This window comes from Rousettus aegyptiacus, unplaced genomic scaffold, assembly GCF_014176215.1.
Source record: "Rousettus aegyptiacus isolate mRouAeg1 unplaced genomic scaffold, mRouAeg1.p scaffold_m13_p_12, whole genome shotgun sequence".
Classification (NCBI taxonomy): domain Eukaryota; kingdom Metazoa; phylum Chordata; class Mammalia; order Chiroptera; family Pteropodidae; genus Rousettus; species Rousettus aegyptiacus.
This window is the reverse complement of record NW_023416287.1, coordinates 24696342-24723908: the sequence shown is the minus strand read 5'-3', so window position 1 is coordinate 24723908 and position 27567 is coordinate 24696342. Positions and strand designations below refer to the sequence as shown.

Sequence of the window (27567 nt, the reverse complement as noted above, 5' to 3'; positions counted from 1 at the left end):
CACTCCCAGAAGAGGGATCAGAGACAGAGAAAAGCCAGGTGTACTGTGACAGTGTTCCTGTGCTTTTTCTCTGCATTGGGTCCATAGTTATTTTGCTGGGCTTCATAATAGACACTATATGTTTCTAGAAGAGAGAAGGACCATAACATTCGAGCAGTTGAAAACAGTATTTGCTGTCACCTCTGCTATTTCTATAGGCAAATCACAAATGGGATGACTGCGTGGAATGCTAGAGAGAAGTCACAAGGCCATGCTGGCCCTTTGGGGAGAGCTGACACAGGAGATATCAGTAGTATTTCTGAGCCTGCTGCCTACTTATTCCTGGAAGTCTCTGCAAGGTGGCCAGTCAGAGGTATCTTTTTCTTTCTTTCCCTTTCTGATGCAGAATCTTTGTTCCATGTTGATCACATTACCAGCGTGTTCTATTTTAGCTAACCTTGAATGACTTGGGTTCTTTTGCTAATACAGAATCAAATAATTAGTTTGCTTATAGCAGGCCTTCTGATTTATCTGCTCCATTAATGGGGCAGACTATCAAAAGGACACCTACAGCATATGTTGGAAAAGCCAAAAAGATCCCTCTGTTTTCTGGGAAGACAACGACATCCCAGCCTGTGCAGTACAGATGTCCACACTCCCAAAATCTGCATGTGCCATAATTGGAAATGACTGCATATTTTCCTTTTCAATTTTATGAGTTGATTCCAGGCAAATATCACCTGACTGGGAGTAACTGCAGTAGAGAAAGAAGTGAGTTATTCCTTCAGCTCGGCCACGTAAGGAAGTAGAATTCTCCAGCTCCCAAATGTCTAGAGCTTCCCTCACAGTTTTGGGACTGTTGGCTTCACAATCTTCCCCTCCCTTTGCCTTTCCACTACTGTGCTCTAAGCAGTCTAGCATATGAAGCAATCCACCTGTCCACAGCTTTCTAATATCCCCTGCCACCCCAGTTTTCTTAGGCACAAGTTCTAACACTTAGGTTTAGGGATCCCTGTGAAACTGCACCTTGAGAAGAGGGTGGTGTGGTGATTTATTCAGCAATATTTCCTGTGTTGTCCCCTTTTTCCACTTAAGCCTTTTACAATCTTTTTGCTGTCATGAAGATGTGAAGTTCAGCATAGGGAATATAGTCAATAATATCGTAATAGCTATCTATATACAGCATCAGGTGGGTACTAGACTAATCAGCAGGATCAATTCATAAATTATATAAATGTTTAACCACTATCCTGTATACCTGAAACTAATATAAAATAATACTGAATAACAACTCTAATTGAAAAATTAAATTTTTTTTTAAAAAAAATACCTTTCTGCTGAGAAAAAGATTTAGTCCCAAACTCTTTGGTTAAGATGAAGTCAACATTTTTAGAAAAATAGTTCAAGATTTCTTACTTAATTGGGATAAAGTTAGATTTCTTCATCTTTTCTAAAAATAATTGATTGACTTAATTACAATATACAAATCACTTTAGGATTCAAAGAAGTTAAGAAGAGTTCAGTCAGGTAACACAACATTGACTTTGTGTCTCTTTGTCGTCATCGAAGAGTTGGTATTTCCCAATTGTTAAGAGCAGCAATGATAAATTGGTTCAACCATACTCTGAATAAAATCTGTATTACAATTTTCTCATAAATGCTGTGCAACCACACACGGTAATATGATACACTATAGTATAATACTATTAAGTATAATAAATACACAAATATAATATAAAGTTGCCAAGTTAGATTTAGAGCCCATAAGTTATAAACCAATAGTAGAAGAGAAAGCCGTAATCAAAAAAAGACAAGATGCCAAGGAGAGAAAGTCAATAAAGCATCAATGTCTTCAAACTTCATATTTTTTAGGCCTCTTGAAATAGTTCAGCTGCAGAGGTAGATTAACTGACCAAGAAGGTACCAGCACGAATCATTCTGCAGGCTTTCCAGCAACAACTGTAATATCATCTTTCTTTCACAGATCAGGTAACTGATAGAGAGGTTGAGCAGATGACCTGAGGTTTTACACCGTGAGTCGGTAACAAAACCAGGATTCAAACCAAGTGGCATCTGACACTGCGGGATGTGCCAGGTACATCTCCCGTGAATTGGCAGCCTTGCAATATTCTTATAATTTTTTTTAAATGCCTCAGTTTATCTTTTAACAGTTTTGACCTGCAGAACTACAAGATAATAAATTTGTGTTGTTTAAGCCGCTAAGTTTGTGGTAATTTGTCACAGCAGCCACAGGAAATGAATACATAAGGGTACACTAGGAATAAAAATAGCTAGCACATAATATTTTTTATAAGCCAGCACTAAGCTCCTTAAATATCTTAACTCCTTTAATCCTTAAACCAACTGTAAGTATATTTGCTACCTGGACCTTAATTTATTTTACCATATTGAATATTTTTAGACCAATTCTTTTCTATAGCTTAATAACAAAAAAGCTTTAATTACAGTTTCCTCATGCACACAACCAACTCTCTTCTGGAAAAACATCTGATACAAAAGCTTCCTCTCCCTGCCAACAAGAGTGAAGGCTGACACCATTGCATTTGAAGCAGGTTGAATGAAATTGGCCTCGGCTCCTTTAAGTCCCCTTGATTAAAAATGGATGCTTTTTATACTTTTCGGTTTGCTCTGTCTTAGTATAGTCATTATTCAAAGGAAGGCTCCATGGTATTTTCATTGTAGAAGTTGCAGCTTGCACTGAAATCTTACTTCTGTCATCTCCAATGATGAAGTTTCCAGACTGAAGGAGTGTCAAGGGTGTGACATTGCTGAAATCCATTCTCTTTGCTCTGCTAGGAAAGCGAAAGTTGGGCTTTGGATGTGGCAGCATGGAGTTAGTTCCTCACTCGCTAAAGCTGCATCAGCAGGAAAATCCACCAGGGACTCCAGGATGTGACTGTATTAATGTGAATATGAAATTACCATGAATGTAACAATGAAAGTTTCTATATCCCGGGAAAATTCTTGGAGCTCGAAGAAAAAATCTGTTAACTTGCAGGTCAGTAGGCTATTATATTAGTCTCTGTCTCTCTCTGTCTCTCTGTCACTCTGTGTTTCTGTCTCTGTCTCTCTGTCTCTCTGTCTCTCTCTGTTTTCCTTTGTTTCCCATTTATTTCTTAGTAGTGCAACTGGTCTGTTGCTTCATTTAAGAAAAGAATGATGGTTTATTAGCAGTCATTTAGCCAAGACTTTCAGGTACAGATTATCAACACTGTACAGAGGGAAATAAAGGTTTATTTGACTTCAAATATTCCTTGGGTCTTGTAAAAGATTCAAATTCTTGACATTTCTCATGTGGATTATTGCATCAATTTGCAATATCTGTTACTTTATCTGTCTTCTTTGGCTGTAAATTTTTTAGGGTGAGTTCCCAGTTTTATTTATCTTTGTTTCTCCAAATCCCAGACAATTCCAGATACAAAGAAGGCATTTAGTGCTCACTGAGTGGAATGACAAGCTGAATGATGTTCATAACATATTCATACCTGAGTAAAAAAAAATTAATACCTTATTATTGGTGAATTATTCCAGCTTATAGCTGAATGTCCAGCAAAGAGGCTGTGTGAGCTCAGTGATCATTTGTCGACTGTCAATGAAAGTAAAGCAGTGAAACCTGAGCTTTGCCCTACCTGGGTAAGGCCTTACCCACCCACTTCTCCAGGGCTCTCTTCACAGCCAGCCCTACTTTGGTGACTTCATTTCCCCGCATGTTAAGGAAAAGTATAGCGATATCCATACATTTATGCAGTTCACAACCTGCTCCAAATAGTTCAGCTCCAGTAACCAAATGATACTACATTCGTGTTCTGGTCCACTTCATGCTTTCTTGCCTTCACAGGTATAACACTCTCAAGACAGTAAAATACTCTCTAAAACACTCTTAGAACAAGAGATATATAACAAAAAAAAATAAAGACAGACCTGTTCAAAAGAGAACAAAATAATGGAGAAAAGACATCTGAGAGTAAAGAAATCTTACAGAAATTCTACAGTGCAAGGGATTAACCAGGAATTGAATGGGGGAAGGGAAAATGTGCTTTCTCTTTAAATCCAGAGTAAGAAAATGTTTTTAAAAAACAACTACACAAAAGATCATACACCTATGATTTGCAAAGGTCACAGTGAAAAGAGAAAAGGCTTATTGAGTTTTAAAATGCAGGGCTCTCTGATATCCTTGGGGCTAGTTCTAAGATGCTTCTAGATAAGGTTATAATTTCACAACTGGCCACAGAGGTACCTTCTGACTGGGTGACCTCGGGTGAGTTACTTTTCCTCCCTATGCTTCCACTTTTGCATCTATATACATCATGGAGTTATGCGGATAAATGAACTGCTGACTGAGCATAAATGAATCAAGAGGCTTTGCTAAAATTTAAAATGACAGTTTTATTCAAGGGTCTTAGGATTTGCACATATAAACACCCAGAGTATATAGGTTTATGAAAAACTCAAATAAACAACAACAAAAAACCCAATAACTAAAACAAACAACAACAACAACAAAAAACCCACCCTGAGTGTTCTGAAGAAAAAAGTTGAGAGTTCTTTGCTGAAAAGTATATTCTTGGACAAAGCAGTCCTACATTCTTAACCTCTGGATTGGCCAGAGATGGTAATCTTCCAGATGTCCAGTTGTCTGGATAATGAATGTCAGGTAGTCTATACATGAACATTCTTTTCTAAGTTCTTTGGAGGGTTATCTATAGAATTTGTACATGTATCTGCAAGCATTGACGCACAACTAAAAAGTTCAAAAGTGGATAATGAATGTCAGGTAGTCTATACATGAACATTCTTTTCTAAGTTCTTTGGAGGGTAATCTATAGAATTTGTACATGTATCTGCAAGCATTGACGCACAACTAAAAAGTTCAAAAGTGTAAGCCCTCAGGTTAATTAAAGTAAATATCTATTCCTTATTCTTCAGCCCATTTGGTCTGAACCAGTTTTGTCAGTTTGACTATACAGACTTCAATTTAAGTCAGCTTAGCTCTACTGACTTCCTCTTGTTTTCTTCATTCATTCCTCAGAATCAATATTTGTAAAGGGCCTAGAATAATGCCTGGTACATAGTAAGTAGACCATAATTATTATCTATTATTATAACTTTTATTGTTATTAGACCAGTTGAGCAAAATAAAATTCCAACTAATCATTGGACAGCATTGTTTCACATCAAAAAGGCCAAGTAAATAAATAAATAATCAACAACTACATTAAGAGAAAAAGGGGGGAGATCTTTTATCTTTGGCCTTTTTAACCATCTTATACAAACTAACTTCTTACAGTACAGCTAAGTACATTGTAGGGGAGGAAAACTTTTCTTCTACTCTCTCAGCTTCAGTACCTGGAGCCTGTGAATTAAATTACAAAAACCAGATTAAAGGAGAAAAGGGTTCATCTAGTATGCATATAGGAGCCAGCAAAGAAAGTAGCTGGCATGTCAAACGATTAAAATTAAAGTCTTAAATACCTAACTTGGAAGGGGAAAGGCATAGAGAAGAAGGCTTCTGCAGGAAGAATAAAACAAATTTATTTAAGAAAGACAAACGGGTTTTTAGGAGAACAGATGGTGGATATGTTTGTGATAGTGTTTATCTACACAGGTATGAGTGGTCTGTCTTCTTCAGAGCCATAAAATTTCTCTCTCGAGAGGGAAGCTTGAGGAGGCTTTTTTCTGCATCTGTTGAATCTCAAATGTCTTCAGCTTAAAATAATATTTACGCTAACTCTGGGGTTCCAAGTAAATCCACCACAACATACAGACAGACACACAAAAAAGTTAATAATTGCTCAGAATAAGATTTTGTTGTTGTTCTTGTTTTTGCTTTTCTTTTTACAAGTTATTTTGTTCATTTGGGTTTTTTTCCCCTTCTTTGAGATTGTGACAAACCCTATCACACCACATACAAGTCAGAAGTAGAATTCTCTGAAGGTTGGTTTGGTTATCTGAGATCATTAAGAAAGGCTTGCCCCTAACAAAAACATAATGTGTAAATTAAAAATGCCAAAAGAAAAATCATTTTGAAGTACCTTAAAAAACAAAAAACAAAAAAACCCAGTGTCTTGGAACTTTTGGTTCTTATTTCCTCCCTGTTGCAAATTCACATTGTGGTTTTGGTTGGATAGTGGATAGCATTTGTCCCCTGTGGGTGGCCCTGCCCACAGTGAGCAGATAGGTGGCAATCTCAAGGTGATTACATTTAGATTCTGAGATGCAAGTGGAAGGTGAAACAGTGGATAGGTCATGGTGGCGTGCCTTTCCTCTCTCTCATTCTCTATTCCTCTCTCTCATGTTAGCTTTCTCCTTTGTTGCTGTACAGTCATTTTTGCCAGTATGAACCCATCCTGTTTGCCTGTAGCTGCCTCAGCTTCCACACTTTCATCTCCATCCTCTTCCTCACCATCTTGCCTTCTTCACCTGCCTGGTGGTCAGCCTCCTGCTTCTGGTTTCCCTCTTTAGCTTGTCCATCAGCAGGAATGTCCCTCCCACTCTCCACTTCCTCTATAACTTCTTCTCCTGGGCAGTGACCTTTGAGCATGCCGGGATCCAATGCAGTGGATTAAAAACAAGTGTGAGGTTGGGGACTCTGGTGACAAAGCTGCAGAGTCTGCAGTGGCACGGGAGGTTCACAGACGTAGCTACAGGAGCGGGACCCAGGAACATTGCAAAGATGGCTTTTCAGAGCATCCAGTCTAAGATGACTATTTCTTAGGGACACATGGGCTGACATAATTGCCAGACTTCATATCAGAATCATTCAGAATATTCATATATGAACACCTTAATCAAGAATTTCTAAGTCAGCCTTTCTTGCCTTAAAGGCCCAGCCCATAAAAGCCAGGAAAGAATGTCCAGTATTTGCAAGGTAAAAGCTGGGCTTCCTATTTTCATAGAAGGCTTAAGATCATTGAAGATGGGGGTGGGATGCGAATGCTTTCAAAAGACCAGGAATGGGGAGCGGAATACAGGGTGAATGATGCTCTGTGCCTTGCTGAGATCCCCTCTTCAGGATCAAGACACTCAACCCCTCAGCTGTCAGGAGAGTTGGCCTCTGGTGGCTGCCCTGACTAAGGTTATGTGGCTTTTGTAGGGATAGCCGGTGTCTAATGACCAGTTGCTTCAATTCAGGACAACTCTGAAAGGCCACTCCAGACCTCCTGGTGGAATCAGTTAAGGCCTATATAGTAACAGCATTACAGCCCAACTTCCTCATTTGCTGACACTAGGAAGGGGGCTGCCAGAGGTGCTCAGAGTGTTGGCCCCCATTCTCAGCTCTCTGCCAGCACCTGGGGGAGAGGGTAAGATTTCATGAATGAATGCAGGCTGCATCTCGGGGGGAAAAGGGGTGCTATACCACAGAGAGATGATAAAAATCTGCTTGAAGCCTGCATCTTCACCTTCTGCCTGATCTCCCTCTACTACATAGGTTAAATGATGTCCACCCCACCCCCGCCCCCGCTTCAAAAGTAAATAGGCATTCATTGTCTACGAAGAGGCCCTGGTGTCTTCTTTGGGGTTCATGTGTGCCTTGGAGTACAAGCTTTCTGAAGTCCAATGTCCTCATATTTCCCTTGGCACCCAAATGAATTCCCAGGGTTATTGCCAGAATTCAAATAAACAACCCTGACCTCAGCCTGAACTGAAGGAAAAAAAAAAAAAGACAACCTCAGATAACCTTTTCTCCTCATTTTAGGTACACAGACTTGTTAGCACATGACCCAGTAAAATTGCGTCTTAAGATGTTTACATGTCCTACCCACATGTCTTAAGCTAGAACCTCATAACCTTCTTAGGACATGTAAGGGATGGTCATTTATGTTATGGTGCTAACAGACGTCATTAATGGCAGATGACGTGTGTGCTGTGGGCGACAATAAATGAAATAGACATCAGCCAGTCAGAATAGATGCCTGTAAACAAGCTGGTTTATACTGGTTTGTACTGGCAGGGTTCTACTCTTCAGAGAACTGCATTAGTAACGCTCCATTAAACACCAGTGACAAGTGCTGTCTTAGCTGGGTTCCCTCCAAGAGCAAAATCTGAGAGAAGAGTGTGAGTGCAGGTAGTGTCTCTGAGAAGTAACCCCAGGAAGCAGAAGTGAGTGAATGGGGAGAATGAGACAGGGAAGGAAGAAAAGCCAACAGAGGTGTGTCAGTGAGCTGTTTACCACTGTGGGCAACTGAGGCTGAATCCCTCTGGGACCATCTGAAGGACCATGGAGAAAGTACATCAGAAGCGTTCCACCAGAGCATGGAAGCTGTGACATTTTACTATTGATCTCATCCCCCATTAGATTAGCATCGCTCCTTGGGGGGTTAACTCCCTTGCACTTTCAAGTTACCCAAATTTGACTAAAATATCTTACACTGTCTTAGAGGAAGCAGAGAGCTGTTTGCGTGTTTGCTTTATGAGCGATGCCAGCAAAGTATACAAACTGACTACTAATGGTGCAATAAAGTCTGGTGCATTGAGAGGATATGACATACGACATCACGAATGTCTGCTACGAATGCTTATTAAAAATATAAATGAAGTACACCCAGATGGGTGCCCACGTCCCCTTAAATCTTAAATGATGGCAGAGGACATATGTTTTTCATCTGTCCAGCATTCCCTCCTTTGGGAAACCACCTTTCTTTTCATCTCATTATAATTGTGTTTGTTCTATGCGGTATGCAGAATAATGTAGCCCCCCAAAGGTATCACAACTCCTTGAACCAGTAAATGTTAGATTGTGTAACAAAGGGAAATTAAGGTTCTAGAAGGCTCCAGTGTACTCACAAGGGTCCTTATGAGTGAGAGAGGGAGACAGAAGAACTTGAACCAGAAAGATGACAGCAAGGTTTGGATGTTATTGGCTTTGAAAGTGGGGAGTTTTCAAAAGCTTAGCCTGGACATGAGGCAATTTACACCTACTAACTTTCTATTAATCCGAACATGTCCCATGGCTCTGCCCAACTGCAAAGGAGGCTGGGAAATGTGTTCTATAGGTCCCAGAAGGAAAAGGAAAAGGATTATCAAGAACAGCTAGGCATCGCAGCCTCATAAACTTAGCTGTGAAATTCCTCCCTTTCTAATCTAACTGGAATTTATCATCATGCCAATAGATATGCCATGAACATAATCACTTATTTAAATAAGTCTGTTCAAATTCTGCTTTTCCAGTAAGAGTTCACAATGACTACTTTCGCTTGAACTCCCAGATACAGAGTATTGCATATCAATAAGTTTGTTTCTCAAGTAGAAAGAGAGAAGGGCAGCCACTGAGGGTAAAGAGAATACTATTAGAAAACCTGAGGAATTTTTTTCCACCCACACACCCGCTCCCGAAAGATAGAGTACTTCTCCCCAAGGAAACTTGGCTCTGGCTCATGGAAGCTCAGTACCAGGGTGAGCCACGGCTGATGACAGGGACATGTGAGGTGGAAGAGGGACTGTGGCACACTGACGAACATTTATCACCCCAACATGCAGATCTGGTCAGAGCCTTTACTTGTAGGAACTTGTTATTAGATAAATGCATATAATGCTGCATGTCAGATCATGACTCCTAACTACAGGCACATTAAATAAGCAACTGTAACTGCAACTAAAGGTGTCAGATTATATTTATTATCATTGTGCATGTGTGTGTGTGTGTGTGTGTGTATGGACATGTGTGTGTACACTCATTGGCACCGGGTGAAGTGTGTGGGTATTCTTCTTAGAATAACGTTTTTTAATTCATAAAATAAAATACATAGGGATTCAAAGGAAACCAATTATACTGAAATGCACTTGTCAAAATATTTTTTAAAATAACAAATGTCTGATATATATGCTTCTTTATTAACACATTAAGTTTGATATATATGCTTCTTTATTAATATATTATATATCAAAATTTAATTTCAGGTCTAAAAACCAAGATTTTGAAGTTGCAATGAATCTGAAAGCCAGAACTATCTGTGTATTTTATTAGTGACCAGGTCATAATTCTAATAGCATGGTGGTTTGTTGCCCATGCATCATTGAAAGAAAAGTTAGTTTCAGTTAGAAGTTAATGAAAACAGAGATAATTCTTTTTCTATCCCAAAGGATCTCTTGAATTTCATCCACAGACTCCTTAGGAACCATAGACCCCCAAATTCAGAAATCCTGGATTATGTTTCCATATTCTCCCAAAATAAGCCCCAAATTTTAAACATAGACTGTAAAGGTAATTCCTATTTGCTACTGCCTTTCTGGGCTGATTCCTCCGCTGGACCCCCAGCTTGCACACAGCCAACTCGTCAGCATTCACCCAAGTGCAACTCACGACAGCTCTACCACTTACCATCTTTGAGGGCTGACCTGGCACCATACCTTTGGAATATTTTTTATTATTTTTTTCTTTCAATTTTTTTTTATTGTGGTAAAACATATATTACAAAATTTACCATCTTAACCATTTTTAAGTGTATAGTTCAGTGGTATTAGGTACATTCATGTTATTGTGCAACCATCACCATCATCCATCCCCATAGCTTTTCCATCCTGTAAAACTGAAACTCTGTATTCGTTAAACAATAACTCTTCTCCCCCTGGCGCCCCCAGCACCTGGCAACCACCATACTACTTTCTGTTTCTATGAATTTGACTACTCCAGGTACCTCGCACATGTAGAATCAAATTGTATTTTTGTGACTGCCTTATTTCTCTTAGCGTAATATCTGTGAGGTTCATCTATATTGTAGCATGTGTCAGAATGTCCTGCCTTTTTGAAGTTGAATAATATTCTATTGTATGTGTATATTGTATGTGCTATTTATTCATTTGTCAATGGACTTTTGGGCTATCACTTTTTGGCTATTATGAATAATACTGCTATGACATTATTATTATCATAATGCTATGAGTGTACAATTATCTCTTTGAGATTTTGTTTTCAATTCTTTGAGATATATACCCAGAAATGGAATTGCTGGATAACATGGTAATACTACATTTAATTTTTTGAGGAAATATTGTACTGTTTTCCACAGGAACTATACTATTTTACATCCCTATTAATAGTGCATATGAGTTCCAATTTCTCCATATCCTCACTCATCCTTGTTATTTTCTTTTTTGGGTGGGGGGCGAGGGTATTTGTGTTTTGTTTTGTTTCATTTTATTTTTATAGAAACTATGCTAAGTGGGCATGAAGCAGTATCTCATTTTGGCTTTGATATGCATTTCTCTAGCATCTTTTCCTGTGCATATTAGTCATTTGTATTTCTTCTTTGCAAAATGTCTGTTCAAGTCCTTTTTCATTTTCGAATTAGGTTTGTTGTTGAATTTTAAGAGCTCTTTATATATTCTGGATAGCAATCCCCTATCAGATAAATAATTTGCATAGGTTTCCTTTTCACTCTGTTGATAGTGTTCTTGGTGCACAAAAGTTTTAATTTTTATGGAATTCGATTTCTTTAATTTTGCTTTTGTTACCTGTGCTTTTGATGTCATTTCCAAGAAACCATTGTCAAATCTAATGCCACAAAGTTTTTGCCCTGTGTTTTCTTTGAAGAGTTTTATAGTTTTAGCTCTTTCATTTAAATCTTTGTTCCATTTTGAATTTTGTATTAAACTTTGTGGCGTTAGGTAAGGGTCCACCATACGCTTTAAAAACATTATCTAAACTAATTCTTGTGACAATCCAGTGAAATAGGTACTAAATAATTCCCATTATATAATTAACATAAAGAGCAGTGAAGTGCTTTGCCCAAAGAGGCACAACTAGTGAGGAAGTAGAATCAGGATTCAAACTCATTTGTCTGACTCAGAACCTGACTCCACTAAACACTTCACAACATTCTTCCACATGTTTTTTTGTGCCTCTCTGTGCATACCTGTTTTCCCTTGCCTGGAACATCTTCTTTGATCTTTGCCTGGTGAACCTCACCCCTTGCACTGGATGTTATAGGTGTTTCACCCATATCCTGTTGGCCCCCATTGGTTTAGTTCATGCCACCCAGACTTCTAACTGCCAGCACCTGTAGTTTTTTTGCCTGAGAGCTTTCTGAAGTTTCTGGCACCTGCTCAGCATACACACATGGTGGGCCAGAAGTGCCAGGAAATGAATGCCCACAGGGGAAGCTCTCAACTGGTGTTGATGGGAGATGATCATCCCGCTGTACACTGGTCCCTTGATAGTATGGAGGTTCTGACCCAAGGTTCACACTGTTTCCCAACAGTCACCAGGAAGATTAAGCTCCATTTGCCTACAATTGTTAACTTGCTTAATAATTCATTTTCACTGACTGCTTTCCTTTCCTGTCTCACCTTCTCACTCTTCTACTGGTACGTCTTGGAATTATCACCTAAAACAATTACTTGCCAGCAAATCCTTATCTCAGCGTAGGTTTCTCGGAGAGCCCTGCTCAGACTCCTCTGGGAAGTTTTCTCCATTTTCCTCTGAAATGGGCTGTTTCCTCCTCTGCCCATTGCTTGGTGTCACATAGCTCACATTGCCTTAATGTAATCAGTTTACACATTGGGTGTAGGTTTTCTATTGCAGCTGTAACAAATTATCACGTAGTGGCTTAAAACAACACCTATTTGTTATCTTACCGTTCTGCAGGTCAGAAGTCCAGGTATAGCACGGCTGAGCTGAGTCTTCTGCTTAAAGTATCATAAGGCGATGGTAGAGCTTTGTTCCTTTCTGGACGGCTTGGGGATGGATTGGTATCCAAGCCCATTCAGATTGTTGGCTGAGTTCATTTTCTTGTGGTTGTAGGATGGAGTGCCACAGTTTACTTTCTGGTTGTTAGCTAACAGCCATTCTTTGCTCCTTTGAGACTTCCCACATTACTTCTCATGCTTCCCATATGGCCCTCCCTCTCCAGCAAAAGCGGGTCCAGCTAGAGAAAGTCCTGTGTTTATAAAAGTTTATGTAATTAGATTGGGCCCAGATAATCCAGGAAAATCTTCCTATTTTAAGGTCTTTAACCTTAATTCCATCTACAAAATCCCCTTTTTCATGTATTGTAACACATTTACAGGTTCCAAGAATTAGAAAGTGAACATCTTTGGAGGCCATTTTGCTTTACCGCATCAGTCTTCCACACTGTTTCAGTTATCTATTTCTTCATAAAGAAACCATCTTAAAATTCTATGATTTAAAGCAATAACCATTTCGTGTCCTCAGAATTCCACAACTGGGGCTGGGCTCAGCTCAGCACTTTTTCTGCTGGATTGCCGGGGGGAAGCAAGCCTCAACTGCCTACAGCTGAGAGCCAGGTTTGAAAGCTTTCCTCTCTTCCCTGTTTCACCTCCCCTATTTCCTCACTCGAACTTTCTTTAATCCTCTCCCAAAGAAAGGGCTTGAACCCAAGTCTTTATCAGAGAGCTGCTACCATCACAGACTTAACATTTTCTTTATTATTCTTGTTTACTTCCTGGTTTTGTCTTCTTGTGGTGTTTCTACCTGGTCTCAATCTAACTGAATGTATGTTACCTTTGCAAAATGTTTTCTGCTATTATTAGGAATATATTCATATCCCATTTCTGTCTCACTTCCTGGTCCACACTCCAGGTCTTCTAATGATCAGAAATCAATTTTTCTAACTAGATTTGTCCCGCTCTGGCTCTTTGTTTCTTCACAGTTTGAGAAAAATAGTCCAATTATCTAAATAAACTTCATGCTGAGGCTATAGATTTTCATTTCCTGATTTTCTCTACTACATTCTGTAACTTCCTATTCCCCCCACCACCCCCAAACTCCTGGTCTAAACTTGAAAGGACTGGTTGGGAACCAATTTCCATTCCTTGACAAAGAAAGCCTTGTTTACATTTAGAGTTGTCTGTTCTGTTATGTAAGAGTCCAGCAGTCATATCCCCTCCTTATGCTATAAAGCAGTTTATTTTAAGCCACGTCTACACACAGTAATAGAACAACTACAGAAATCTTAGGATCATAGTCCTTCTGCGTAGCCAGAGTCTAAATACAGAATGTTCTCACTTATCAGTTAAATCTAAAAAACAAAGCAAAACAAACAAAAAAATAAAACAGAAAAATAGATAAGATTGTGGTTACCAGAGTTGGGGGCAGGGAGTGGGGGAACTGGATGAAGGTGATTAAAACTTCCATTTACAAAATACATAAATACTAGGGAGATAATGTGCAATACAGTTACAACTGCTGTATAGCATATATGAAGGTTGTTAAGAAAGTAGACCCTATGAGTTCTCGTCACAAGGATTTTTTAAAAAGGTTTTTTTTTTTTATATTTATACAAAATGATAGATGTTAACTAAACTTATTGTGGTAATCATTTCACAGTATATATGTCAAGTTGTTATGCTATATGCCTTAAATTTATACAGTATTGCATGCCAATCATTTCTCATTAAAAATGGAAAAACAAATACAAAACGTTAGGGTTTGAGGGGCCACAATTTATTTTCTACTTTCAAAGAAAATATCTTCGAGTCATGGAATTATAGGTAATTTAAATTGTTTTTCTTTTTAGTTTTCTATAGTTTCCAGAATTTTATAATGGTAATGTTTTGTGTTTATAGTCAGAATAAAAATAATTTTTTTAAAGTTATCCAATCAGCCTCTCTAATACTTTTTTAAAAATCCTATTTTGTACTGATCAGCTGCCTCCCTTTCTAGACAGAAACTGTGGTCCAGAATGGTTACCTGAAGTCATCAGGTCATTTAGTGGCTGACTAGAGCTACCAATTCCTGGAATGACCCTATGTATAGGTCTTATCTTAATGTGGAAACCCCCAGAAGGTAACTCAGAGTAGTAGCTAATGTGGAAGGAAACACCAGTTGGAGGAGGGGTGGAAAGTGAAGACCTGAGATGGGAGAGGGAAAGCAGCCAGCCAAGGTGAATTATCAAGTAAACTACCACTCAGAGAAAGGATGCTGCATTCATAGGAGACCTCTGGGAGCCAGGTGCAGAACAAACCTCACAGTATCCCACTTATGGAGAGGGGACTGAGATATTGAATATGCCACCTCCTGCCAGACATCAAGGGCTACTTCCAGGGTGGTGACAAACCCTGAGCACTCTGGCCTGTCACATGGGTGGGCAAAGTAGGCTCTGGCAGCAAGAAGGAACCCTGGATGCTAAAAGCGGGGCCAGCCCTCTGAAGGGGTCAGAGTGAGGGGACATGGGTGAGTAGCAATAGCATCTACCACAAATGTAATAGGGAGGAAACGAAAGTGTGAACTTGGAGGGGTGTTTCGATCCCTAACTATCGAAACCATAAGCCTGCTCTGGAGGTCACAGGGCCCCAAATTCACCACTTTTAGAAACATCATTTAGGTTAATGGATTGCCTCCAGGACATTATTTGTGAGAGATAGCACTTTTTTAATTCATAGCACCCAGTAACATCCATGTCAGTAAGGATTCTTTCATTGCAAGTGACAAAACCTAACTCTAATCAGTGTAGAAACAATGGCAGGGATGGGGGATGTTACTTCCTGGTGTAAGTAGGAAGGACAGAGTGCACAAACTTTATGCAATTCTTCCATGGAGTGGGCATAAATCTTGCATTATGTCTGCCCATTGCGAAGACTTTTAAAAATTTTTGCACTAAAACACCTAATATGTTAGCAACAACCTAGCTATTCCTAGAAGAATGGAAGGATGCTAGGCACATAGATTAATAAATGTCTTCCTCAACACTGACAAAGTAGCTGCCACCCAGCAGAAAAGAAAGCTATGAAGAAATAGAGTCTCTTGTGGGTTAAATTGTGTCCCCAAAAAATATATGTTGAATTTCTAATGTCTGGTACCTGTGAATGTGAACTTATTTAGAAATAAGGTCTTTAAAAATATAATCAGTTTAAGATGAAGTCATGCTAGGCCTTATGCAACATGGCTAAGATCCTAATGAGAAAAGAAGAGACACAGACGCATGGGAGGATGCCATATAACAACAGAGACAGAAATTGGAGTGGTACGTCTGTAAAACTAGGTGTGCCAAGGATTGCTGGCAACTCCAGAAGCTAAAAGAAAGGCATGGAACAGATTCTCCCTTAGAGCTTCAGAGAGACCATGGTACAGCTGACATCTTGATCCTGATTCTAGCCTTAGACTTATGAAAGAATAAATGCAATTATTTCTCACTCTGTATCCTTCTCCAATAGATTATATTATTGGCCCAAATATTTCTTGCCTCCTTTATTCATCTCACTCTGAGTGAATCCGTAGTTCTCTCCAAATTGATGGAATCTATTTTCCTACACTTGGGGTTCAGCCACTTGCCTTACTTGGGTTAACAGAATATGGACAGATGTGACAGTGGGTGGGTTTGTGTCTAGGCCTTAAGCCACTTACATTTCTGCTTGCTCTTCTGCCATCAGAATGAAAAGAACATGTGCAGCTAGCTAATTCATGCCAGAGAAGGATGAGAGATACATGAAGCTGAGTCAAGTTACCCCAGCTGAGCCAGCCTAGATCGGCTGACACCCAGATAACTCTCAGTCTTGAGAGCAAAATAAATAATTAGTTTTGTATGCTGTGGAGAGTTTGGGCCTGTTTGTTACACAGCAATAGCTAACCAACATTCTGTTTGATACAGCTGACTCTCACAGCTCCTGCAGCGTTTTATTGCACTCGGTTATCCATATCTTATATCTCTTCTACTGTACTGTAAAATTCCACAGGGCAGGTAGTGGTTTTTTAATTTTAATTTTAATTTTTTATTTTTCTAGTCTTAGTACCTAACCCATGCCTGGCACACAATGTACACTCAACATATAGTCATGTAATAAATGACTAGATGAAATAATGAGAAAATAAATAACATTTTCTGCATGGAGTTTGTTTTTTAAGTTATCCTTGAAAATCCAAAAGATCTTGATATGCAGGAAGGAGACAAGTCTATGAAACTGCTTGTAAATTTTAAAGACAGTATAAAGTATTATATATTTATGTCTATAAGAATATTGAAACTGTGTATAAAATAATCATCATAAGTAGCATATCTACTGTTATAACAACATCCTTAATATCACCTCCAAAAAACAAACCAGCTAATGTACAACTTAACCCCCCCCCAAAAAAAACAGTATTTTCAGGTATTGATTGATCCAAAAAATACATTTTTAATACTATTCAGTACATAAGAATTCTTTATTTGAGCCCATGAGGAAAGAGATTTGATTGACCTGGATAGCTACTTTTCTCCGAGGACAACGTTGTCACACATCCAGAAAGCATGTGTCCTTTCTCCAGACACCAGAGCTCCACCAGAGCAGAGCACAAATAGCACCACAAATGGGTCATCTTGGGACAACAGCAGAAGATAAAGTAGTCACAAGTGAAGATATCCAGAGTGACAAAACACTGTCTACCTAGGTAAACATATCAGAGGTATGGAAAGAATGTACAGTGAATTTTTTCTTAAATAAAAAAATAGATAACAACATAGCACAGATACAGTTATCTGTTTAATAGATGGAAAAGTAAATTTCACAACTTTCCTGAAATGAAAACACAAAACAGGCCTAAAATTTTCTAAGCAGTTTTGCAATACTTTGATAGTTGTTCGCCCTTCTTTTCCAGGCTGTTAAACTAGGCTTCAAACTACTAACTTTCGAACTGAAAAAAAATAATGTGGATTGTTTTTAGTAAGAGGAAATCTGTCAAGTGTTGACATTTCTGTTTCATAGTTTTAGAGAGTTAATTTCCCTCTCATATAGCTCTGTATTTAATAATTTATTTAATGGCAAGTGAAAACAAAATGATTTTTTAAAAAATTTTCATTAGTTTCAAGTATACAGTACGTTGGTTACACATCTATATAGTTAGTAAAATGATCCCTCCATTGCTCCCTCCCTCCCCTGACCCTCCACCTAGCCAAGGTATTAATGCTAACTGCATTCCTTATACCATGCTTCCTATCCCCATGACCATCTGTTAGCTATTAATTTGTACATCTTTAACCCTTCGCCCCATTCTCCCAGCCCCTCAAACCACTTCCCCTCTGTCCATCACCAAATTGTTCACTATATTTGTGAGTCTGTTTTTTATTAGTTTGTTCTTTTCATTCATTAAATTTCGCATATAAGTGAAATCATATGGTGTTTATCTTTGCCTGACTTAAACACCTTCTAGGTTCATCACAGCAATACATTTTTTTCGTTCTCTTCTTTTTCATATTTAGGGGTCTTGTTTTCTTATTTTTTTAGCCACTCCACCCCTTGGTTGGAGCACTTAATTCTTTACCATTTAAGGTACTTATTGATAGGAATGTGGTTGTTACCATTTTTATTCTGTTTTTGATACATGTTTTTTCTTCTTAAAGAAGTCCCTCTGGCATTTCCTGTAATTCTGGCTTGGTGGTGATAGATTCCTTTAGTTTATTTTTGTCTGGGAAGCACTTTTTCTGTCCTTCTACTCTAAATGGTAGCTTTGCTGGATAAATTTTTCTTGGTTGTACATCCCAGGTCTTCATTCTTTCGAATATTTTTTGTCAAACCCTTCTGTCCTGCATAGTCTCTCTTGAGAAATCAGCTTCCAGTTGCATGGGTGCTCCTTTATACGTAATTATTCATTTTTCTCCTGTTGCTTTCAAGATTCTCTCTTTGCATTTAACCTTTGGCATTTTAATTATGATATATCTTAGTGTGGGCCTCTTTAGATCCCTGATCTTTGGAATCCTCTGAACTTCCTGGGGTTTTATGTCCATTTCCTTCACCAGGTTAAGGAAGTTTTCCAGCATTATTTCTTCAAACTGTTGTTCAACATTTTGATTTTCTTCACTTACGCTGATCAGACAAATATTTGGAAACTTCATAGTGCCCCATATCCTCCTTAAATCATCTTTATAGTCTTGGCATCTTATCTTTTGCCATTCTGATTGAGTGTCCTGATTGGCTTTCCTGTCCCCTACATAGGGCATGTGATCCTCTTCTTATTCACTTTGTTTATTCATTTAAGATACTTCTCATCTCAGATAATGTGTTCTTTATTTCAGACTGGTTCCCTTTTATAATTTCCATTTCCAATTTTATGTTATTTATCTACACTTCTCAATAGTTCATTGAGCATCTCTATAACCAGTGTTTTGAACTCTGCATCTGTTAGATTACTTGACTCCATTATACCTGGATCTCTGTTCTGTTATCTCACATGGTTTCTGCTTCTTTGTCTTTCCATTTTGGCTGCCTTTCCATGTCTGTTTCTATATGCTAAGCAAAGCTCCTAAGTCTTCCAGTCTTATTAGTGTGGATTTGTGAAGTAGGTGTCCAGTGGCACAGCCCTGAGAGGGGTTCAGCTGCTGGCCAAATTTATCCAAGCCTCTACCTCTCCAGGGCTACCTGTTAAGATTCAGCAAGGAATCCACAGATACTGTCCTTATAGTTGCCTCAAAAGGCCACACCGGAAACTGAGGCTGCCTCCAGTAGGAGTCTCAGCAAGGAGCACCTGACTCGCTGAGGATACAGCTGGGTGTGTCTTGGGTGGGGCTGCTAGTTGGGGTTGGGGGGAGATGGGTTTTCAAGGAATCCTCTGGGTGGAGTGACCTCTGTTATACAGTTTGATGACGTCACAGCTATGGTGGCAAAGTGTCTGTCACACCAGGAGTGGGGAGGGCTCAACAAGGAACAATAGATACCACCAGCACTTCTGTACCAAGCAAGTCTTCCCTCAACCCTCACACTGACAATATCTCCTTGTAAGTCCCTCATGCCCACTGTGTGCAGCCAAATGGGCACTGGTGCTCAGAGAGTCAGGTTGGTCACCATGAAAATCCACCTGCAGACATGGTCCCTTTAAGAGGCATCTGTCACTGCCTCTGCCACTGCCACAGCCTCCGACTCACTCAGCCACTTGGGACCAAGCAGCCCCACGACCTCACCCCATTCTACCTTCTGCCATTGCAGAGTGCTTTCTTAGATTTCTCTCTAGTTGTATGACTTGTTCATCTAGATCCCAGGCAATTTTCTTTGCTGCTGCTCCTTGTTTCTGTCACAACTTTGATTTGGTAGCCAGAGAGATGAGCAGAGCCTCTATCATCTACACCATTTTTTTCTTCTCTAAAACAAAATGATTTGGAGTGAGAAAAGTCACAAATTTGTATTTCTCACCCCAGAAATTCTCAATCTCCTTACCAGAGACAACCATTTTTTGTTTCTAGAGTGTTGTCCCTAAAATATTCCATGCATACATAGGCATTGTATATCTTTCAAATTTTTAAACAAATGCAAACTTTCTAACACCTGTTGTTTCATGTCTTGTCTTTTCCATGTTGAAGGAAATTTCGGAGCTCATTTTATAAGTTACATCTCAACAGGATCCCTCGAAATTGACAAGAAAACATGAAAAACCAAGATTATTTTGATTTGTTCTCTAAAGAAATTAATTAGCAAGCATTTCTTCACAAAAGCACCCAGCATGTGCTCTGGTATTCATAAGCTGTGTATGTGAAAAACTCAATACAAGGATGTGAGTCCAAAGTGTAGCAGTTAGCACGTCTGCTTTATATTCAGTAGGTCCTAGATTCGTGCCCCAGTAGAGCCACGGTTCATGGTCTATAGCCATACCACACTGAACAAGCCTGATGTCTGACCTCAGAAGCTAAGCAAGGTCAGGCCTGATTAGTACTTGGATGGGAGACCACCTAGGAAGACCAGGTGCTGTAGGCATAAATCATAAAAATTAATTAATTAAAAAAACTCAATATGAGAAGTGAGAAACCAACTGAAAATATATCTTGTAATGGCCATTGACTGAACATTAGCTGCATTAACAAGTGCTTTGTGATAATGTGTCATGACTTCAATATCACTGTGGGAGATTATGAGGCATAGGACAGTTAAGAGCACTCTTTAGCAGGAAAACTCAAATAACAATGAGCTATGATTTCAGAGCCATTAAATTAGCAAAGTTTTCAAGTCTGATAACATCAATTGTGGTGATAATGAAGAATCAGAAATGGAAGGCTTTCATACTTGGTCCCTGGGAGTAAACATTGGAATAATTACTTAGGGAGCAATATTGCAATACTTGAGTAAAGTTAATATGTACATAATCTTGCACATATGGACCATGTGAACATAAACCTGTTCATTGTAGTATTGCTCGTGATCATGAATGATGAAATACTATGGAACACTAAAATAAATGTATAAATTAGAACTATGTTTTCTTCAGCATGGATAAATATCGAAAAATATAGTGGTGAATGAAAAGAAGATAGCTTCAAAAGCACATGTAAATGTATAACACTATTTAAGTAAATTTGTAAAACATACAAACAATGCTTTATTTTGTTGTGGACACATATTCTCCAACTGTCAGGTTTACTGCCAGTCTTATGCATCACACTATGGCCCTGGGAGTCCTTATGGACTTCATCTGCAAGCTCTTTCCTGTGGCTTCAGCTGGGTTCATCTAATAAGGGGCACCAGTAGGAGTCTGAGAGAAGGAGAAGGAGGCTGTTCTTTCCCTCCTTGCCAGGCAGTGGGCTTGCAGAAGCTGCATTTGTTCATTGAAGGCCATAGCTGCTGTCAGATGACAGGTCTTTCTGGGTCTGTAGCAAGTACTTCTGTTTCCCTCTAAGCCTAGGCATGATAGCGATTCCCTTCGGTTGCTGTCTCCAAGGTGATTCACCATTCCTTGCTGAGCTCCCTTATCATAGCCTACACATTTGCAAATAGAAACTTTATTAGACTGTTTTCAATTATCCCCTTTGCATGTGCCTGCCAAGATCCTGAATGATGCACATATTTGTGTGAGGAGATTTAAAACTATGCCTGCTTATGTTATACACTCAGTTCAGGATACTGGTTACCTCTTGGAAAGTAGAATTGAGGATGGGAGGAGGGGGAGGAGAGGGCTTTAGCTGTATTCTTTTTCAATAAAATTTTTAAAATCACAGAAGCCATTATGCAAAAATGTTTAAATCAGTTAAATCTAGGTGGTTAATACATGGGTGTTATGTGATGTTTTGATTGAAACTTTTTCTAAAAATATTTTCTTCTAATAATAGGCTTTGAAAAGTGAAATGCTTCCTCATTCATGACACAAGAGTGCCACATGAGGCCCAAGACACAGTGCATCTGAAAGAAAGTGCTTCTTCCTCACCCTGAATCCTTTCTTCACCAGCACTTCTTCAAAAGACACAAAATAAATTCTGCACAGTTGGGTGAGACATTCTATTCCCTTCATTTGTAAATTGTGGGAAAGTGCAGAAATAGAATTAAAACTAGAACACCTAAGGAAGGCAAGGTAAGATTGGCCCCTAGTCAACTCCGGAAGACATCGTGGTAGGTGACAGCCAATGTTATAATAGAAGAGATCCATTTGAATCTTTCTATTTCTGCAAATTATTGTTAACCAAGGCCTTACCTCATGTGTTTCCATGTTGCTAAGGAAGTTGCTTTTATCGCCAAAATAGTATTGAAAATTGCATAATCATTCAACTTCCTTGAGATAAACATTAGTTACTCTAAATCTTAAAGCTTAGAGTCAAAGTCTGTATTGCTTTGCCTTAGTACAGATGTGTGTGTGTGTGTGTCTTTGTGTGTGCATGTGTGCATGCATGTGTGTGTGCACACATGAGGTTGAGATTTTCAAGTTTTAAAATATTTTTATTGCTTTCTATGCTATTTACAGAAGTTACATTTTTGTGACAGGAAACTAAACAATACGAAGTATAGAGAGTTGAGAGGACAAGGCCCCTTGGCTGTTTAAGCCCCACCCAAATGCTTCTCTTTCCCAGAAATCAATGCTGTTATCAATGAGGCATGTTTTCTCTTGGACCATTTTTTATGCATGTGTGAGCATGTGCATGCAGAAATATCATCTTTACTATTAAAGCTTTGATATTCTTCTTGCCATTCTATAACTTACTTTTCTCATCTAATAATATACAAACAACACATAGATACATTTTTATGAGACAGGTGCACTTCAAAATGGTTTACATGTATTAATGTACTTAATTTCCAAAAAACAAAAAACAACCCCTAGGAAGCACATACTATTATTCTCCCCATTTTAAAAATTGGGGAAAGGAAAACATGGAAAGCTTATCTGAGGCCCTTGAGCCCTTGAGCCTTTTGAGCTGCACTTCTCTTGTTCTGCCCGCTTTCATGTCTGGAAATGTACTGTTTCTTTACTTTCCCTTCTAATAAAGCTATTCTTTTCTGCTTAAAAAAAAAAAAGAGGAAGAAGAAAGAGAGAGAGAGAGAGAGAAAGGAAGGAAGGAGAAAGGAAGGAAGGAAGGAAGGAAGGAAGGAATAGACGGAAGAAGGAAGAACGAAAGAAAGAGAAAGCAACGAAAGAAAAAGAAAGAAAACGAGCAAACAGAACTCACGACCACGAATGAACGCAGCAAGACGTCCTTACGTGCCTGTCCTTAGTGTACTTACGGACCTTCCTTCCTGCGGAGCCCTTTTAAGACATGGAGGACGGAAGAAAAGAAAGAAGCAAGCTTATCTGATCATTAGACAAGCCAGACGTCCATCAGCACCATTATTTGAATCTAGGCAGGCTGCTGTTAGAGCCCTCATTGGTTATGCCTGTGTTACATTACCCACATATATAAAGTCTTGTCATGTCACTATGTACGGGTCTTTCTAAATCTTTTTAGGTGCTGCATAGTTTTCAATAAAATGGATGAACTATAGCTTACATAGCCATCCTCTCATCCTGGATATTTGTGTTGTTTCCAGTGTTTTGTGACTCATACTTCTTGTAAGTGACCCTTCACGCACATGGATAACTATTTCTCTGGGCTAGATACCTAAAATTGGAATGCAGAGTATGCACACTGAAAAGTGTTGACATTAACAACTAAGTTTTCTTCAGAGAGGGCTCTGTCAATTTTCAATAGTACATATCCTCATAGATGCTGGCTACTAATTAGCCTTTTAAATTAAATTTTTTAAAAAATTTTATGAGTTTATTTGAGCCAAAATGATGACATATCAAGGGAACAAGTTCTCAAATGCTCTCTAGCCTTATCAAAAAGTTTTAAGAACAATACTCTCACAAACTCTAGATATAACCAGTTTTAAAAATGTTTCCTAAAGCGATAGGCAAAAATGATATTTCGTTACCGGTTGTAACTCTAATTTCCTTGATTTTTAGTAAGGTTTGGATTTGTTTATATGTTTATTGGAAATTTTTATTTCAACTTTCATAAATTGCTATTACCTTTTGTCCAATTTTTATCAAATTGTTTTCTTTTTTTTTTAATTTTTATGATATACATACATATAATGGTTAAAATTTTTTTTCTGCTATACATATTGCAATTATTTTTTCTCAGTCTATCACCTGTCTTTAAAAAAAATGTTGGTGCCTTTTGACTCAAGAAATATTTAATATTTATAAAGACAAGTACATGAGTCTTCTTTTTGGTTTCTGAAGTTGAGTCTTTCTCACTCCTCATTTTCAGAAAAAAACATATAATACATGTGTATTGTGTAAAATATAGGAACTACAGATAAAAAGTAAAAATCATGTATAATCTTAACCTTCAGATACAAACAAAAATTATTAATGTTTTGGGTGTTTCCTACTAATATTTCAAATATAAAAATAAATGTACAATTGACCCTTCAACAACATGGGGGTAGGGGTGCTGACCTCCCACACAGCTGAAAATTTATGCATAACTTTTGACTCCCCAGAAACAACTACTGATAGCCTACTGTTGAGCAGAAGCCTTACTGATATCATAAATGCTCAATTAATATATTTTGTATTTTATGTATATTACATACTGTATTCTGACAATAAAGTGGCTAGAGAAAAGAAAATATTGTCAAGAAAATCATAAGGAATAGAAAATATATTTACAGTATTTATTGAAAAAAGTCCATGTACAAGTGGACCCAACACGATTTAAACCCGTGTTCAGGGTCAACTATTTTAAAGAAAATCAGGGTTTTTTTAACATTATCTTTGAATGTCTGGTGTACTGTTTTAAGACACTCGAGACGTTAGAGAAATTATGGTATACTGAGAAAAGCACTGGGTCTCTATAAATCTGGGCTGAAAAAATGTCCAGGGGACATTTCCAAGCAGTTGTAGAATCTACCTCTTCTATTTCAGGGTGAGAGGAGCCTACCAGAGGAGTGTAGGCAGCCCCCTTTGTTGAGAGGTGCCTCTGCCCCTACTAGGACCCAGCATCTCTGGTTACGACTTATGCTGTAAATAGGTAACCAAGGCCCCTGGACTCCAACCCTCCCTCCTTCCATCACAGCCCCAGTCTGAGCACTTAAGCCCCAAATGTTATCTGGAATTTTGCCTAATCCCCAAATTCTCATGAGTCTCATTTGCTGTCTCACTTCAGGCACTAAATTGGACACAAAACTTCCATTGTTTTCGAAGGGGACTAACACTAACTGAGCTCCTGAGGCTGTTAGAAAAATACATGATGTTGACAAACTGAATTTAAAAATGAGGGGCACTTTTTAGCAGAAATAAAATAATGTGTTTTAGGATCACTGTTTCACTCTCAAGTTCAATTAACGGCAAACATCATTATAACAAAATAGAAGAAAAGAACACATTGTTCATTACTCCGTTATGATCTGCTTTCACATTTCTTAACGTCTTCCAGCAAAAACAGTGTATTTAAAAGAACAACTCAGTTTCTTCTCACCACAAGTGAATCAAAATACAGGCAAAGTCTCTCCTAGTGAATTTCACTGGTGTGTGTGAAGCCGTTGTGTTACAACACGCATGTGTTCATTCCTGTTTACACATGTGATCTCTTTTCAAGTATTAAGCCCTTAATTCTTGTATACTGTCCATTCACTGGGAAGTCTAAGGCAGAAGGGTATTGAAATTTCCGTTTTCTCCAATTATACTTTCAGCTATGCCCTTTTGAGCATTCCCATTCCTGAATGAAATCTATAGCAGATACCATTGGTGCCAGCATTTATAATTTCTACCTGAGCTAACTTCGGGCTTGGATGGAGGCAGAAGAGGAATAACACCTTTGGGAGCAGCACTCAACCAGTAACTGATGGGAGTTGGTAGATATAAATACTGGAGCTACCTTAATCTTCAGGTAGGACTGTTCTGAGATGTGCTTTTCATAGTTTCCCAGAGGTGCAAGTGGAATTGAGGCCCAGTTGTCCTTTCTTTCCTAACATATCCATGGCTTCCTTCCTTTCTTTGTGTTGCTTCTCTACTCCCCTGTGGTACTTCCTGGGATCATCTCCCAAATAAACCTACTTGCATGCACATCCTGTCTTCTGATCTACTTCTTGGGGAAGGCTGTAGCAATGCTCATACGATGCAATCCCAGCATCCCAGCACTATCCAGCCTGGGTGGGCATCTGACTGCCAATTAGATTCTCTCTTTAAGATTCTCATATTGGAACAGAATGTTGGCCTGTGTCTTCAGGAGTCAGGGGTCCTCACATATAATCCTGGGAGTTTTGCAAGGTTATAGTGTATTACATATGTAGAAGACACAAAGAAAGTTAGCCAGGAGGGGTGCAGAGGTCAGGGGTAAGAGAGAGGAGAGAGAGAAGGGGAGAGAGAGAGAGAGAAAGAGAGAGAGAGAGAGAGAGAGAGAGAGAGAGAGAGAGAGAGAGAGAGAGAGAGAGAGAGAGAGAGAGAGAGAGAGAAAGAGGATATGCAAGAGAATCAGAGATGAGAGGTGTCTTCCTGCTGTAGACTTCCTTCCTTCCTGAAGCCCTACTGCATCTGCTTCCTGGCCTGTGAATTATGCCAATATAGGTATAATAAATTCCTCTTTTTCTCTCAGACTAGCTTAAATAATTTGTTACATGCTATCAGACAATAAGTTAACACAGAATATCACAAAAAGTTAGATTCGCCCTCTCAGAGAGCTGGAAATCTAGATTGCAGGACTCTCTCCTTCTCTATTCCCATTCTCTTCCCAGCCCAGTTCTCTGCTGGAACTCTTGAGGATAGGAGACTCTGACCTCTGACCTCTGACCTCCTTCTGTGACTGGCCTCCTGGGAGGGCTCCCCTCAGGCTGACTCTGCCCCTCATGGTTCCCAAAGAGTTGGTGGGCTCTGCTGAAATGGTACATGTGGTATTTGTGGAGTGTTGCCTGAATAACTTCCTCTCGATGTTTTTTGCTGTTGAAGACCCACCTTCAGGGAGGGGCGGTCATGTCTTCCCTTAGCCTCTGCCATCCTCTGTGCCCCAGGCTCTCTCTGGGTGAAGCATCTCCTTACTGGACAGTGCCTGAGCAGCTGTTTGGTGTCAGCCTCGACTCTACTCTGTGGTCCTTTCTAAGAAGCCTAAGGACCCCTTGCAGTTCTTTTTCATGCCCTCAGCCCAAGGGAAGCAAGGTGAGGAAAGAGCCTCTCTCCACCCTCTCTGTTTGGGGTGTGCTTCAGTATACTGTTTATCTAGCACAGCCTGCTTCATCCGGCCTCCCTGTTTCAGAATCTTCTGTTCAAAAAGCACTGCTGATCTCCAAGTTCATGATCACCCCCAAATTCCAGGGGACATATGTCAACTCTCCCAAGAATTGCAAATGCTCAAAACCAGTCCTCTGATATCTTCCCCAAACTTGTTCCTCTATAGTTTCCTCCCATCTCGGCTAATGGCAATTCTACCCTCCTAGTTGCTTGAGCCCAAATCCTTGGGCACCTCT

The 27567-nt window shown here is 39.1% G+C and overlaps 1 long non-coding RNA gene and 1 pseudogene across 3 annotated transcripts; both read left to right on the top strand.

Annotated features, from left to right (window-relative positions):
* LOC107498279 lies at window positions 1–27256 on the top strand. Of its 3 annotated transcripts, none has more exons than XR_001594114.2 (5): window positions 1–352; window positions 1852–2998; window positions 21960–22115; window positions 25801–25997; window positions 27053–27256. It is a non-coding gene; the product is annotated as an uncharacterized LOC107498279 (long non-coding RNA). The 3 variants fall into 3 exon arrangements; XR_001594143.2 differs by lacking the exon at window positions 27053–27256 and having other exon boundaries at window positions 1852–2074; window positions 2797–2998; window positions 25801–26423; XR_001594065.2 differs by lacking the exon at window positions 27053–27256 and having other exon boundaries at window positions 25801–26423.
* Window positions 20498–20613, top strand: LOC118610580 (annotated as a pseudogene).
* Window positions 27257–27567: the final 311 nt, after the last annotated feature.